This window comes from Eptesicus fuscus, chromosome 14 (genome assembly GCF_027574615.1).
Source record: "Eptesicus fuscus isolate TK198812 chromosome 14, DD_ASM_mEF_20220401, whole genome shotgun sequence".
Classification (NCBI taxonomy): Eukaryota; Metazoa; Chordata; class Mammalia; order Chiroptera; family Vespertilionidae; genus Eptesicus; species Eptesicus fuscus.
Window position 1 is genome coordinate 780,231 of NC_072486.1, and position 13,719 is coordinate 793,949.

Genomic DNA, 13,719 nt, shown 5'->3' on the forward strand with positions numbered 1-13,719 from the left:
ACAATGCACCCTGGGAAGCCAGCTCATGGCACGAAGCCGCCTCCGCACGTGTCCTTCCCAGTCGGGAGGACCAGGTGGGATCTCAAGACACTGGCCCGCGGGGTCCACAGCTCCCTGGACCGCAGAACGGCCGCCCGCGGACATCTGATGGGCTCACAAAGGTGGCCCCGCTGCGGGTCACGTGTGCAGAGAATGTGGGCGCGCGGACACAGTGACGGGGTGAAAACCGAGCCCGTCCAGGGAGCCAGCAGCTTCCCACCAATCAGGTCCCTGAACCCACCCAGCTCCCGCCTCCCCGCTTCCTGCGGGTCCAGCACTGACCCCCCCAAGGAACACGCAGAGGCAGGGCCACACCCCAACTCAGGGCCCCCACTCCCACAACAGCCTGCAAACCCCAACCAACCTACGAACGAACAACTCCCCCAGCAACTCCTCAGGCCAGGCGGGCCCGAGCCCGGCCCACCCTCTGCCCCGAGAGGCGGCGTGTGCTAGCCGCAGGGCGTGACGTGGTCAGGAGTCAGCCCGCTCTCCTCGGACCCAGATGCTGGAGGTCTTGTCCTATAACTCAGCCACGACGCCGTGGCCCCGAGAAGTCTCGGGAGCACCGGCCGCTGATCCGGCTCCTTTGCTGCCCAGCGGGCCCTCCCCGACGTGTAGTTTGCAGTAGCCGAGGGGGAAGGCCCAGGGCGGGGGGGGGGGAGGGGGCGCTTACCTGGGCTTCACATCGCCTGTGGGCGGAGGACTTGCCGGCTGGAAGAGAAGCGAGAGCGTGTGCTCAGTGGTCTGGGCAGCAACACCTCCTACATCTCCAAACCCCCAGCCCTCGGAGAGGCCGGATGGGGGAGGTTCCCGCCCACGGGGCAGCGCTGGGCTCGGCGTCGGGGCCACGTGTGCAAGGACCCGCCACCCCTGCGCGGCCGCCACGGTCAGATGGGCCGTGCGGACGGGGGCACATCCCAGGGGCTCCCAGACCCGGATGCACCTCGGGGAACCTGAGCAGCAGGAAGCACTGCGGTCCACCGGCAAATCCCAGCTCCTCCGGAGGGAAGAGGACTGAACACCCGAGGACTCGGACCGGCCCCGAGCTCAGCGAGAAAGTCCACGCCGAGTCGCACTCTGGACTGACTGTCGGACGGAATCCACGTCTCAATCCTGCGGGACCCTCCCGGGGCCACCGCCGACCCGAGTGGCAGGTGTCAGACGGCCTGACGGTGCGGGTTTCCCAGGAACCAATGGATTCCACAGCCCTGCCCTCCAGGGGCGCAGCTGGGCCGCCACCCTGCTCTGCGCGGGGACATGCCCCTCCCCCACGTTCCGGGCAGGGACAGCAGGACACGCAGGCTCCGTGTGGGCCCCGGGGCACCCCTCCTGCCCAGGTGAACCCCGGGCAGCAGTGGGATGAGGGGCGGGGCCTGGGCCGGGGGCGTGAGCCGGGGCATCCGGGTCTCCCCAGGAGGCTCCCTCCCGGCCTGTTCCTCTCCCAGGGTCACAGCGATGTCACCGGGGACGGTTCGGGGACCTGCTCTGAAATGGCAGGCAGCCTGCGGGGTCCCGGATGACAAGCCTCAGCGGTCAGAACACACGCCCCAAACCAGGTCGGCGTGCAGAGGCCCAAGCGTCTCAGGCCCACCTTCCCTCCTCCCTGCGAGCCAGCACCCCCACGCTGGCCTCACATGGTCCGCGTAGGGGCCGGCGGCTGGCGGTCCCGGGTCTGGGGGTGAACAGCCTGCTGTTAAGTCGGTGGGGTCTAGTTTCTGAACTGCCTGTCTGTGCCTCCGAGTGTGTGAAGTTACTGATCCTGCACCTAACGGGCAGCCCCCTCCCCCAGGTGAGGAGAGAGCCTCTCAGAGACGCGCTCACCACTGAGGGGAGGGCTTCCGCCGATTAAAGACGCGGCCCGGCCGCTGGGGCTGTTGGTTAGGCAGATCCCGGGCACCAAAAGGTCGCCGGTCGATCCCTGTCAGGGCACACGCCCTGCCCTGTGTGTGGGCTCGCACACAGGAGGCAGGATTGATGTTCTCTCTCTCTCGCTTCCTCTCTTTCTAAAAATCAATTAATTTAAAGCCCGGCCGGCATGGCTCAGTGGTTGAGTGTCATCCTGTGAACCAGGAGGTCAGGGTTTGATTCCCCGGCAGGGCACGTGCCCGGGCTGCGAGCTCGATCCCCAGTGTGGGGCGGCGGGAGGCAGCCAATCACTTATTCTCTCTCATCACTGATGTTTCTATTTCTCTCTCCCTCTCCCTTCTCTCTGAAATCAATAATTTTTTTATAAATAATAATAAATAAAAACCAATTTAAAAACTTTTTTTAAAAGATGCAGATGGAGAGCAGGTGACCATCATCCCTTGGGGTCACTGTCGGAAGCCGGTGTCCAGCCGGCCTGCACACAGCGGGAGGGGGCCTCCCTCCCTGGCCGCCACGCCGCACAGCCCGGTCCCAGGAAGGAGGAGGCCACAAAAGCACCAGAACTTTCCCCAGAAACCTGCATCCTGAACCGCACAGGCCCAGGACAAACGTGCACGTCACTCTGACTGCCAGCCCCGACCCCCACCTGCCCCTGCTGCCTCCAGCGTTAGGGGTGCAGTTGGCAAACGAAACCGTGTGTATTTAGAGTGTAGAGCGACGGTTTGGTCCACTGTCAAGTCTCCACCACAGCGGAGGCAGCCCGCCCGCTCACCCGCAGGCTCACGTCCACGGCGGGGGCGGGCGGCGAGCAGACTGCCCTCCCGGGGACGCTGGCCTCTTGGCGCCTCCTGGGCCCACTCAGCACCACGGGCGGAGGGAGACTCCTCGCAGCCTCACTGTGCTGGCGCCGGGACACCGGGCTCCCCGAGGCTGGACCTGGACCGGGGCTCCCTGGTCTCCGCCTGCATCACCCGGCGCGGACCCCCCAGAGCGACTCTCCTCCCCTGGGGGTCCTGTGGCTCCGCTTCCCTGGAGAGCCGACCGAACGCAGACGCAGGGCCCGCCCCCTGCCGGGCACACGGAACAGGAGCCAGAAAACGCACACAACACCCCTCCCCGCGTGCGAGGACTCGAGAGCCACGCTCATGGCTCCTGTCGGCCACGGGAAAAGGACTAGCGATCCCCAGAGGAAGTACGGGCTACGGAGGATCTGGTCCTAAAGCGAACACGTGGCATGACTGTAACGGGCAAGGAGAGAAACGGACAGCTGTGGGCGGCGCACGCGAAATCCGCGGGAGAGACAAGGGCTGACCGCACGGGAGGCCTCGGCACAGGGAGACCCCTCAGCTCACGTGAGAAAGGATGGGCGCGCCCTGGCAGGGCTCCGTGGTGACAGCGGCGGCATCGCACTGAGGGATGCTGGTTCAACTCCCCATCGAGGGCGTGTGCCCCGGCTTACGGTTCACCCCCAGGCCCCGGCCGGGGCATGTGCAAGCGGCAACCCATGGATGTCTCTCTCATGTCGATGTTTCTCTCTCTCTCTCTCTCCCTCTCCTCCTCCCCTCCCTTCCTCCCACTCTCTCTCAAAGGGAAAAATGTCCTTGGGTAAGGATTAACAAACAGGAAGGAAGGAAGGAAGGAAGGAAGGAAGGAAGGAAGGAAGGAAGGAAGGAAGGAAGGAAGGAAGGAAGGTTCCTGAACACGGAGGCCCCACACGGAGGCCCCCCCACACGGAGCTCCCTGCACACGGAGCCCCCCCCCCACGGAGGCCCCCCACACGGAGCTCCCTGCACAGGGAGGCCCCACACGGAGGCCCCCACACGGAGGGATCCGTGCCCCGGGCACTGGCGCCGCGGCTGACATTTCTACTGGTTGTCCTGGAACCTCTATTCTTCGTGTTCTCCCGGAGCCTTGGGAACCCGGCCGCTCCCGGGCTTGCCGGGGCCTTCATTCCCCCCTCGGCCTGTGCTCCCAGGGAGCCGAGTCCCGGCACCTCCGCTCCCTGCCCCCCCACCCCCGCCCGCCCCTCAGGGCTGCTCCTCTCCTGCGTCCCCAGGACACAGGTGACCCCAGAGCTTCTCTCGCCAGGTCACCAGGTGTCATCAAGGGTGACACAGCAGCCCGGCCGGTGTGGCTCAGTGGCTGACCTATGAACCAGGAGGTCAGGGTTCGAGTCCCAGTCAGGGCACAGGCCCGGGGTGCAGGCTCGACCCCCAGCGTGAGGCGTGCAGGAGGCAGCCGATCCATGATTCTCTCTCACCATGGATGTTTCTCTCTCGCTCTCCCTCTCCCTTCCTCTCTGACATCAATAAAAAGATATATTTTTACAAAAACAGCAAGTCCCACGGATCACGTGGCGTCTAGCGAAGCCGCGGGCTTTGTTCCGTGACACAAGACCTCCCGGGAGGCCGGAAGGGCCGCCGCGCACTGAGCCTGACGGGGAACGGGCACATTTCTTCGTGTGTGAACTTGGGTGAAAGAGCAGAAGGTAGAAAGGAGCCCCTGAGTCATGCGGCCCCGGGGCGGGGGGGGCGGGGCAGGAAACGCGTCCTCTCAGCCCATCCCCCTCCCTCCCCCCCCCCCCCCCCCAGCGCTGCTCTCTGGGGAATTCCTGGAGCGGGACCCTGAGCAAACACAGCTGGCCCTGCCCAGTGCGGGGACAGGCTGCGGGGGAATTCCAGGCCTGAACCCGCGGAAACCCCCGGAGTGCCCCATCTGCTTGGTTTCGTCACCGAGAGGCTGAGCAGGGCCTCACCTCGGCAGGGCACCCCCGCCCGGCGGGGACCTGCTCGCACACCCCGCAGCCGCCGGCCTCCGTGCAGACCTCGTTCTGCTCTGCGGGCTGCAAAGGCAAAGGACGCGGTCCGCTCTCCCGCGGCGCTGGCACTTCCTCCCTCTCCAGGGCCACCGCGAGGCGCAGAGAGAGAGGCGCTGGAAGGGGGCTTCCCAGCGAACCGGACAGGAGGCGCCCTGCCAGCGGGGTCCCCAGGGCCTTGGACGCCTGTCAGCATTCCCGACACGGGGGTCCCAGCTCGCCCGCTCGCCCGCAAACCCCGGGAGAAGCGTGCGGGAGCGCCACCCGCCTCAACACCGCTCACGCCCGTCCGCTTCAGATGAGAGGCTGACACCACCTCCGCCCGCCCCGGGTAGCCACGCGCCTCCCCCTCCCCGCGCTCCCCTGGGAGAAGTGAGGCTCACACAGCCTCTGGGGTCGCGCACGCTAAGCAGAGGCTGTCACAGCCTCCTGACAGGAGGCGGCACCCAGAAAGCCGGGCATCGAGGCCCCACACGCACGGCACCTGGACAGGAGCCCTCGCCCCTCCCAGCTCACGTGTGTGGCTCGAGGCTCACGGCGGAGGGATGACCGTGCACAGATCCAAGTCGCCTTGGAAACCAGTGCCAGGCCCTGTCCCCGTTTCCGACACGCGGCATGTGTTCCGTCAGTAAGTCCTGTCCACGCGGATCCTCCGAGGGGGTCACTCACAGAATTCACTGCCTCCAAGGCGCTGTTTTCAAGAATGTGGCAGCCCGATGAGCGTGGCTCAGTGGTTGAGCGTCAATCTATGACCCAGGAGGTCACAGTTCAATTCCCGGTCAGGGCACGTGCCCGGGTTGCAGGCTCCATCCCCAGTGTGGGGCGTGCAGGAGGCAGCCGATCCATGATCCTCTCTCATCATGGATGTTTCTATCTCTCACCTTCTCCCTTCCTCTCTGAAATCAATAAAAAATATATATTTTTAAAAAGAATGTTAAATGGTACAACTACTTTGGAAAACAGACAATTTCTTATATTTTTATTTTTATTGATGCTCAGCCACTGAGCCACACCAGCCAGTCAATCTCTTAATATTTTTAAATCTACAACAATCACAGGACTCCACAAAGCCACTCCTCCAGACGCTAAAAGAAAATAAATGCAAATGTCCACAGAAGACGGTGCGAGGGTGGGCCCGCCGCCTGTTCCACGTGCTCCTGACGGGACGCAGCCCAACGTCCGCCCGAAGGTGCCTGGGTGAACCCCACGGTACCTGTGCGCAGGGAACACGGTTCCGACACACACAGCAAACCACCCGTACACGGCACATCGCGGCCAGCGTCGAAGGCGGGACCCAGCTGAGTGGCAGACTCTAAGTCAAATACGGGGCGTGGTTCCACGTGTAGGATGCTCACAAGCAGGCAAACACATCTGTCTGCTCTTCCGAGGCAGAAATAAGACGCGGTGGCGCTGCCCCGGATCCCTGCGCGAGGACGGCTCCTGGAGGCAGAGAGGGGCCCGGCAGCCACCGCGTGAGGAGGTGCTGGAGTCCAGGCGGCAGACCCAGGAACTCACTAGACAGCACCCGAGGCAGAGCGCTGCCCAGGGCACCTACCGCCTTCCAGAGTCCCTCTGAGGCTTTCAGGCATATGCATGTGTGCACATGCGTGTATATGTGTGTGCACACATGTGTGTGAGGGAGCCACCCAAGGCTGAGGCAAGCAGCAGCATCAAGGATTGGAGGAGCCGTGCTCAGCACCACACAGAGCGGGCCCGGTGCCTGTCCCCGGCCAGGCCTGAGGAGGATGAGGGACTGCAGAGGCCTGCCTGCCGGAGGGCGTTAGCTCTCGGCCAGCACCGCTCCCGCTGCACCCACATCTGAAGAGCAGTGCCCAGCCCCGGCCGTGAGCTCAGGGGTCGGAGCATCGGCCTGAGCAGCGAGAGGTCACTGGTTTGATTCCCCGTCAGGGCCCAGGCCCAGGTTGTGAGTTCAGTCCCCACAGGTCACGGATTGACGTCTATCTCTTTTCTTTTGTAGATTTAAAAAATACATATGTTTTTAATGATTTCAGAGAGAGGACGGGCGAGGGAGTGATTGAAACATCGATGATGAGAGAGGATCATCCATCGGCTACCTCCTGCACGCCCCACAGGGAATGGAACCCTAAACCAGGGCATATGCCCCAACCACTGAGCAACACGGGCTGGGCTGATGTTTATCTCTTGCATCGATGTTTCTCTCCCTCCCTCTCCCTTTCTCTCTCTCTAAAATCAATAACAACATTTAAAGACATAAAACAGCAAAAAAGCAGTACCCCAAAGGACCAAACTATCTCCAAAGAACTTAACTGCATTCCATAACAAAGCAGAATATCTGCAGGAATGAACAAATACCCAGCAGCCAACGAGGTAAAATGCGCAGTGCCGGCATCCAGTCAAAATCCCCTGGCCTCCCATCGAAATGACCAGCAGGCAAAGCAGCAGCCCACGAGGAGACTCAGTCACTGGGCAGTGACCCCAAACGGACAGGATCAGCAGAGAAACGCGCAGCTGGCCTGAGAGCTACCACGAGGCGGGGGGGTATCGTAATTGTGTTCTGTATGTTCCAAGGGTAAACAGGATCCTCAAAGGTATAAAGAGATCCGGCCCAGCGGTGTGGCTCCGTGGTTGAGCATCAGTCTATGAACCAAGAGGTCAGGGCTCAATTCCCAGTCAGGGCACATGTCCTGGTTGTGGGCTGATCCCAGTGTGGGGCGGGCAGCCGGTCAATGATTCTCTCTCATCATTGATGTTTCTATCTCTCTCTCCCTTCCCTTCCTCTCTGAAATCAATAAAAATATTAAAAAATGATAATAAGTAAAAAAATAAATAAAAAGACTCAAATCAAACATCTATAGAAAAAAATGTAAAAATCAGAGGTGAGAATACACTGGATGGGGTTACTGGTAGATTAGACACTGCAGAAGACAGATTGGCAAACTTGAAGACCTCACAGAACAGCTTCCCAAAATAAAGCTCGGGAAGAAGAACCCACCTAAGTAACGAACAAACACACAAACAGCACCAGAGGGCAGAGCTGTGGGACCCCTTTAAGCAGCCTGACATGCATGTGATGGAGTTTCTGAAAAGGTGGGGGAGGGGGCGGGATTTGAAGAAATAATGGCCCAAACTTTTCCAAACTATAAACCCAGACTGAAGAAACTCATCAAATCCCAAATACAAGAAATGCAACGGAAACCACACCAAGGCACCTGATCATCCAGCTGCTCAAACCCAGTGACAGAGAGAGAATCCTAAAAGTGCCCAGCCAGGGGGAAAGGTGCATTACACACACGAATCAACCATTAGCAGAACGGCAGGTTTCTCAATTGAAAAAAAGCAGGCCCGGCCGGCAGGCTCAGTGGTTGAGCATTGACCTATGAACCAGGAGGTCACGATTCGATTCTCAGTCAGGGCACCTGCCCGGTTGCAGCTCCATCCCTAGGAGGAGGCGTGCAGGAGGCAGCCGATCCATGATTTTTCTCTCATCATTGGTGTTTCTATCTCTCTCTCCCCCTCTCCCTTCCTCTCAGAAATCAATAAAAATTAAAAAAAAAAAATAGCAGTGAGAAGACAGCGGATCAACATAAAGCACGGAGGAAACTGCCAATCTAGAATTCTGTACCCAGCAAAAACACCTGTTAAAAATGAAAGGGAAGTCAAAAGTTCTTAAGACATACAAAAGCTCCAGCCATTCCCACCTTCCCATGTGTGCTGACCATCCCCGTGTCCCCTGCTGGTCAAGCTCTCTGCTGGTGACTAGAGTTCCCCTCGTGACCATACGCCCCCGCGACCCACCCACCCCAGGGCCTTCCTGACCCAAGCTCCACAGCAGTCCTCTCTTACCCACGTAGCTCCGGGTGGATTTTTTGTCTGTGTTTTTTTTTAATTCTCACCCGAGGATTTTTTTTTTTTTTTTTTTGAGAGAGAGAGTGAGAGGGAGGAGGATGGAGCAAAACACTGATGTGAGGGAGACACGTCGATTGGGTGCCTCCTGCACTCACCCTGACCCGGGCTGAGTCGTATACCCTTGACCGGGAATCACACCCATGACCTGCGGTCCAAGGGCTGACGCGCTGACCTCCGAGTGACCGGCCAGGGCCCTCGTGGTGGCGTGTTGGTCTCGTCAAACCTGTCCAGCGAGGGCAGGTGTCCTGAACCACACAGAAGCCGTCACACGCTCCAGGCCCCGGAAGTCACGAAGGACACAGCCTCCTGCCCGTGGGCGGCGCTGCGGTAAGTGAGCAAATGCTGGCCGGTGTGAGCACGGGCACCCGCCTGCGGGAGGCACCTGGGCAGAGGTTCAGAGCAGCTCCGCCTAAGCCGCAGCCCAGACCAGGTAAAGCAGAGCCCCTGCTGGTGGGCCGGAAATGAATGTTTCAAAGCCGCCCCGCCCCCCACGGCCACCGGGACTCTCACGTGCAGCCTGGACCGAGAGCCGCCACGAGGGAACAGACCACCGCAGACATGTGTCCCAGCCCGGCCAGCATGGCTCAGCGTTTGAGCATCAGCCTATGAACCAGACGGTTCGCTTCCCCGTCAGGGCACATGCCCTCCCATCATGGATGTTTCCCTCTCTCTCCCTCTCCCTTTCTCTCTGAAATCAGTAAAAATATATTAAAATCAACACAAAACAAACCACACAGCCAGGGGCTGAGGGGTATGTGCTCTGCCGGGTCCCGTCCAGCTCACGCTTAGACACGGGGGGTAAGCATTCAGGCAGCTGACACCCCCCCCCCCCCCCCCCCGCTGTAGTCAATCCCCAGCTGGCACACGTTTCCCCCGAACCTCGCAGCTGCGTCTACGCTCCTCTTCCGTCTGCACCACCATGTCCCCGACTCAGGACACGGGCCCTGGTCCCTGTCCTCCCAGGCTCTGCTCGGCGCTGAAGACAGTGGACTGCGGACCTCCACGAGTGTGTGCTGCCCGAATGAATTGGCCAGTCTGTGGGCCAAGGCAGGTCACTGTGACCTTTGATTCCTTACAGATGTGATCCCACCCGGGGGGAGGGGCCTGTGTTCCTGAGGTCCCGCTGCAGCAGGAACCGGGGCGATGGCGGAGCTGCTGTGGGGCTGAGCGCCCGGCCTTGCTGATGCCCGAGGACTCGCCGCAGACCGTGCGGCCACATCTGCTGCCGGCGTTGGCACAGAACCTCTCTGCTGAAATCGGCCGGCGGCCGGGATTAGACGCCTTTGTTCTCACCTGAGATACACTTTCATTTCTCCCAGAGGCGGGCTGTGAGCGTGGGGGAGGGGAGGCCGCACGTGGGAGCTGTTAGCAGGCTCAGCTCAGGAATCCAAATGGCATTTAATTGCTGGGAGCAGGCGGCGGAGAAGGAGAGAGCGGAGCTGCTGGTTCCACAGGACTCCCTAAGGGGTGCCTGGCAATGAGTGCCGTTCTGGATGGTGAGGTGTTTTTAGAAAGAAAAGTCTCTGCAAATCTGAGCAAGGACGCGCTGGCGTGGGTGCTGGGCCGGAGCCCCCCTCCGCACCACCCTGACCTCCGGCCTCCGTGCCGGGCTCCCCAGGAACGCTGGGGTGACACCCAGCCATGCACAGGCTAGGGCGGCACGGCCCTGGATCCCTCCTCTCAGGAAAGAGGACTCAGGCCGCGTTCCTATCTGGGAAACCTCGGCACGTTCCAGGGAGGCAGCCGCGGAGCGAAAACACCACTCAGCTCCACCGGGAACTTCCCCCTCAGCAGGGCAGACCCCAAACCTCTGGGGTATCCTGTCTGGAGACGGGTCCAGCACTGGTGGCCACAGGACCCAGAGGGGGACGCCCTTCCCACACCTAGTGTCCCCAACTTCCCAGCCCGCATCTGGCTGCTGCCTGAGCATCAGCGCACAGCTGAGTGATGGGAGGTGCTGACACTGGGAAGAGTCCTCAGGGAAGTTTCTGGGCAACTGGCCGGGATAAAGGCCTGAAGATTAGACTCAAAGAAAGGGCCGCCGAGCCCCGCCCGCATCTGGAGACCCTGTGGAGGAGGGAGGGGGTGTAACGTGCCCGTAAACTTGCAACAGGCCAGCACAGCCCAGCTAAGCGCCTTTGCAAGAAACACGGGCTGCTGCGAGTCCATCTCGGCCCATGCCCCGCTTCCGTTCCCGGGAAGTGTACCGAGAGGCAGCTGGGTTAGAAAGTTAAGGCTGTCTCCCTCTCTGTGGGGCTCCCCGGGGCGCCCCCCGCCCACCAGGCAAGATCCCCCTTCCCGCTCTTGTCCTCTCCTGCGTGCACACACCAGGGAACACAAGCGCGCACCGCTGGGCATATGAGCGCGCACAGGCGCGCGCAGACAGGGGCGCACGGGCACGCGCACAGACCAGAGTATGAGCAAGGGATGCGCGCGCGCCAGCCGGAAAGAGCTGGGGACAACCCCGCGCCTCGCCCCTGCCCCCGCCTCCCCCCTGCCCCGCTCGGAGCGCCCCACACCCACTCACTTGGCGCTGGTGCCTGCGCTCCCGGGTCCGGCGCATGCATCCTCCAGGCGGCCCCCGGGTCAGGGCGCGCAGCCGCATGGCCTCTCCCGGCGCCCTCAGAGAGCCCGGCCTGGCCAGGCAAGCCGGTGGCGGGAGAGGACCCTCCGCCGAGCAGGAGTGCCGCGGCGCCTGGGAGTCCCAGGAAAAGTTCGACGCAGGAGGCTGGAGGGAGGCGGCCGCCACCTCCACCCCACCCCGCAGTCAGAAGTCAGCGGCGGGAACAAAAGCCAGCGAGCAGCGAGCGCACGGTCCCCGGGCGAACGAACCTCCATCTGACACGAATTAGCCCTCCCTCCCCCGCCGACCCGCGGCTCCAGGGCCTAACGCAGGCTGCTCAGCCAAATCCAGGGCCTCGGTGCGCTACCGCACCGCCCTGGGCAGGGGTGCTGCAACCTCCCGCGCCTTCGGCGAGGGTGCAGCCTGAGCGGGAATTCAGACCTCTCCAAGAACGCACATCCAGGCGCTTAAAACCAAACCCTCAGGTCTTGGACTGGGGGATTTTAGATCCTGAAGCCATCCAGTCACCCCCAGTAAGCTCAAAGCAAGGGGTTAAGTACCTCCCACGCTGGGGGGTGCGGACCCCCAGCCCCTCCCCGACCTCCCCATCCCCAGTGCCACCGAAAAGTCACATTCCACTTTCAGTCCTGTTTTCTTCTCTGGGTCTGCAATTTTATTTTATTATATATACATATATATACAAATATATATATGTGTGTGTATATTATTGGTTTCAAAGAGGAAGGGAGAGGCAGAGATAGAAACACCAATGAGAGAATCATGGATCGCTGCCTCCTGCACGCCCCCTACTGAGGATTGAGCCCACAACCCGGGTGTGTGCCCTGCCCAGAATCCAATCAGGGACCCTTCAGCCCGAAGGCCGAGGCTCTGTCCACAGAGCTAAACTGGCCGGGGCTGGGTCTGCGGTTTCAGAAGGAAGTGTAAAGCCTGGCCTTTGGGAGGTGACGGTGACCAGCATGGTGGGGGCGGGGGTCACATGACCAGGGACCCACGCACCTGGGAAGTCCCTTTGCCTGAAGAACAGCCCCAGGGGAGGTGGGCATGGTCCACAGAGAGCCTGGCAGAGCCCGCAGGACTGAGCAGTCAGGGTCACCGTGATGGGTGTCACCACCGGCAGGGAGCTGGGCTCTCCACTAGGGGACGCTCTGGCCTCGGGGTGACGGGAGGAAGAAAAGGCTGCCCAGACGGTGGACACATCGGCTGAGGCCACCCCCCCCCCCCCCGACCCTCCCGTGGGGCGCAGTGGCCCTCGGACCCCGCCTGCCTCGGTGCCCATGGGCGGGCGGCTCTGTTGACCAGTGGCGCGTCCACGGTGCAGGCCTGTGTGGGTCTCCCCCTCCCCCTCAAATTCAGATTGTCGACTCTGCTTGCAACTCCTGATGCCTGGCCCTGGAGTGCAGTCTGGGTGGCCAGGGCGGCCTTTATGGCTAACACATGTGCGCATTCCAGCCCCGGCTCGCGGCATTAACCGCTCAGGCTCGGGCTGAGCACCGCCTGTCCGTGTCTGCAGGAGGGGGGAGGGGGAGAGACAGCCCAGCTACCACAACCTCCAACCACAGACGACCGACGACCGGGAGCACCCGTGCGGCTGGCTCCTCACCCAGAGACGCTGGCTCCTGGCTCCCCCCTCACAGGAGGCCTTCACTCAGCCCCGTCCGTTCCTTGTCTAGACCGCTGAGCACTGCCCGCCTTTCTCAGGGCCACTCGGCGTTGGGTTGGCAGACACGGCCCCACCGCTGGGACCGCAGGGCCCCCAGAACACAGCGGAGTGGCCTTCTGTCCGGTTCCCCAGCATCTGGCGCAGACAGGCGCAGGGGTGGGGACGCGCTGAGCCAGCAGCGCGCTGTTCTATCTGGGACGCCGGGTGCCAACGCCCTCCCAGGAGTCGGCGAGATCCAGCGGACGCTGGCCCCGCAGCCAGCAGGAACCCACACGGTCCGGCTGTGCGAGCCCTGATGCCCAGCCCGGCCAGACTGGGCGACTCCTCGACCCTCTCCCACGTCTTTAAAAGGCACAACATTCAGAACTGCCCCCCCCCCCTCCCGGATTACTAATAAGTCACGTCTGTGATTCACCTCCCACAGCAGGTGAGAGCCGTCAGGACGTGGTCTCAGGCCAGGCCCAGCCACTCAGTCTGCAAAGTGAGCTTCCCCAAACTCAAATCAGGGAACCCTGCCAGACTCCCAGCTCTGCCAGCCCCCCCCCCCCCCCCCCCCGCCCTGCCCCGCACCATCTCTCCCTCCAGCCCGGCTTACACCTTCGGCTCGGCCCGCTCTGAGCCCTGCAGATCCCTCTGCGCACTGCAGATCGCGGCCTGCGCCCAGGTCTCCCTCCGTCCAGCCAGCTAACCAAAATCTCTGGGCCTTGGCTACCGAGTCCCAGGCAACCCAGCCGTCCCCCCCTCCCCCTCCCCCCAGGGTCACGCGGCTTCTTTTAAGGAACAAGATGGTGCCCCCGACACCCTTGGCCTCCGGTCTGGCACGTGCCCAGAACCCTCGTGCTGGTCCTCATTCCCGCCTCGCCCCCT

At 62.1% G+C, this 13,719-nt stretch overlaps 1 protein-coding gene across 1 annotated transcript in view; it reads right to left on the reverse strand.

Moving 5' to 3' along the window:
• The window catches only part of TNS3 (tensin 3), a 109,185-nt gene that overhangs the window by 79,682 nt on the left and 15,784 nt on the right, over positions 1-13,719 (reverse strand). Inside the window, exon 2 of the mRNA XM_028154125.2 lies at positions 713-750. The gene's annotated coding sequence lies outside the window, so the exon portion shown is untranslated. The remainder of the gene's footprint in view (positions 1-712; positions 751-13,719) is intronic.